The sequence below is a fragment of the Mustela erminea genome, chromosome 3, assembly GCF_009829155.1.
Source record: "Mustela erminea isolate mMusErm1 chromosome 3, mMusErm1.Pri, whole genome shotgun sequence".
NCBI lineage: Eukaryota > Metazoa > Chordata > Mammalia > Carnivora > Mustelidae > Mustela > Mustela erminea.
The window spans coordinates 2,973,127-2,975,951 of NC_045616.1; the positions used below are offsets into that span (position 1 = coordinate 2,973,127).

A 2,825-nucleotide genomic window follows, 5' to 3' on the forward strand; every position below is an offset into this window, starting at 1 on the left:
GAAGGCCAATACTCTGTATTTTTCTTCTGTTGGGCGTTCCTCCTCCTAGTCATTTTGGTGAGAGATGGCTGAATGGATATAGCTGGATGTATCAGCCATTGTGCAGTAAAGGTGCACCCTGGAACACTTCTGAGCAATTAGTATTCCCAACCAAAATGAGAGAAAAAAGAAAAGAAAAAGAAAAAAGGAGAGAGAGGGAGACAGGAAAGGAAGGGAAGATAAAAGTGAAGGTTCAGCCCAAATGGGCACCAGGGTAATATTTATGAAATATACAAACAAAAAAAGACAAACAAAAACACTGATAAAATTATATGACAAGAGAAAAAAAAATATATATATGCATATATATATATGCAAATAAAGGAAGAACCTCGTCAAAAAGAACCCCAAGTGTAAGATTTATATACTATCACAAAAACACAAAAACACTGGTGGAAGAAAAAGATGGGTGAGTGATTATCAATTCTCAGTGTGGGTGAGGAAGGTTGTTTTGATTCTTCCTGGATGTTCTTGACATCTTTATTAAAGGACTTAACTTTCCTAAGACTAGGGGGATTAAAAATTGGTTTACAGGGGTGCCTGGGTGGCTCAGTGGGTTAAGCCTCTGCCTTCGGCTCAGGTCATGATCCCAGGGTCTTGGGATTGAGTCCCGCATCGGGCTCTCTGCTCAGTGGGGAGCCTGCTTCCCTTCCTCTCTCTCTGCCTGCCTCTCTGCCTGCTTGTGATCTCTGTCTGTCAAATAAATAAATAAAATTTTTAAAAAATTGGTTTACATATAGGGGTAGCATTTTTTGGGGAAAGGGATTACCTTGAAGTTTAACTCTATATGAGTATTAGAAAATAAAAATATAAAAGGAATAAACTAGACTAAACTAAACTAATTTTTTTTAAAAAAATGAATTTCTTTTAATTTCCTGTGTAACAGTATTCATTATTTTTGCACCACACCCAGTAAAGGAAATTTAAAAAATAGAAATGCAAAAGAAAAACACAGGTGTATGTATGAAAAAGTTCATGATGGAGGGTTATTATGGAATTTGATGTACTGGACATCTCATTGTGATGGTAAATAGGTTAAAAAATTATCTATATATAAAAAAATGAGCCAGAATAGTGGGAATGAATTAAAAATAAAAGTTGTCCTATGAAGTATTGGTGGTTGTTCTCTTTTTGTCTTTTTATTTTTTTCTTTCCTGGTTCGTTTTCTGGGGGAGGGGCCTGCCACGTTGGCTTTCAGTCAATGACATTCTCTGAGTTAAGTCTTCCTGCCCCCCTCAAGGGGTGGGCTCTGAGGAAACTGATTTTTTCAGCCTTTTGTTCTCTGGAGGTTTTTATGTTTGTTTACTTTTGTTTTTCTCTCTCTCCTTGACCGCTTTTGATGATTTTTGTAGGTTTAGAGGAAAGCAAACTGCACCCTGACCTCCATCTCAGAGAGAAGCCTCAGTCTAGATGCAGAGCCCAAAAAAATTTCCCCTTGGCCCCTGGCAGAGCAGGTTCCCAGTCATAGTCCCTGGGGACACAGGATTGCCACTTCCAGTTGGCGACAGGAGAAGAATTAGGCACGAACAAGTCAGCTGCAAGATATTGGGAGCAGGGGACAACAGTCAAAACGGACTACTGCCGCAAGCAACTCCACAGTCTCACTTTTATTGGATAGAAAACAATAGCCAACAGAAGGATCAATGAAAGTCAAACTTTAGTCCTGTCTTGCAGGCAATCAAGGAGGAGAATAAAGTTTATAGTTAAACAAGCACATTCAAAGGACTCATCTAACTAACAACGGGCGCTTCTGGGAAGAGAAAGGAGCGATAAGGAAAAGGGAAGCAGGTGGTTTACCTTCCACCCTGAGCTGACTGGGCATTCCCGGGTGCTCCACCTTGGGCAGGCCCGGTGTTCCGGGCTGCCAGGCTTCTGTGAAAGGGCGGCCTTCAGCCCTAAGTGAGCCGGGCATCCCCAGCTGCCCAGCTTCAGGGTCGTATATTGTCCTTCTCCCCAAAGACCTGTTGCCAGTATATGTATTTCTTAAGGCCATATCTAAATGTGCTTGGTAACTAGTAAAATCCTCCAGGGGTTACAGTTTAAGTAACAAATTGTTCTGAGAACAGCACCACAGGATCTTCTGCTTATACCCCAAACCGTGGCAGCGGCGGCTGTCTTGGCAGCTCCAGACTGCCAGAGAGGTTCCAAGCAGTGATCACATACTTAGATTTTCATGCTGGCCCGGGCTGGGACTGCCTGGTCTTTCTGGGTCTGAGAGCACCAGACTGGCACCTATGTGCACATCTCTTAGGGGAGGGTGCGGGGCACAACTCAGACTCTGATAGCACAGCATGGCACTTGCGTGGGGACTGCAAAAATGTTGTGGTTCTGCCAGCCGGTGAGGCTCCCAGCCCCTCATGGGAGCTGGACCCCACACGCTCTCAGCCACGCTGGTGTCTCAGGGACCAAAACCTGGTTTCTCCACCACACTCTCTCTATCCCTGCACCAGGGTTGGCTGTCCTGGGTCTGGGGACTTAAGCCCCTGATTTTAACCACACTGATTCCCACAACTTCACCCTCTGATCCTTTGCTCTTTTTGAGTGCTTTCTACCAGACTCTGAGTTAATGCTCATCCCCAGACGAAGGGCTCTCTTATATTGGGATATTACCTTCCAGTGGGTTGCCTCTGGTGGCTCCCTCCCCCTTTTGTTTATCTTCTGATTTCAGTCTGACAATCCCACTCCACTTTACCTGCCCACTAATTTCTTCTGCTTCTGTAGAGATCCAGACGTGTATAATTCTGATCTCAGGCTGATTTCATGGGTGATCGGAGTTGTTTGGAAGT

General features: G+C 44.0%; 1 long non-coding RNA gene across 1 annotated transcript; it reads right to left on the reverse strand.

Annotated features, from left to right (window-relative positions):
* Positions 1-453: 453 nt before the first annotated feature.
* On the reverse strand, positions 454-2,286 carry LOC116585527. The gene is made up of 3 exons (XR_004283680.1): positions 2,272-2,286; positions 1,246-1,248; positions 454-546 (listed from the first exon to the last, which is right to left on the reverse strand). It is a non-coding gene; the product is annotated as an uncharacterized LOC116585527 (long non-coding RNA).
* Positions 2,287-2,825: the final 539 nt, after the last annotated feature.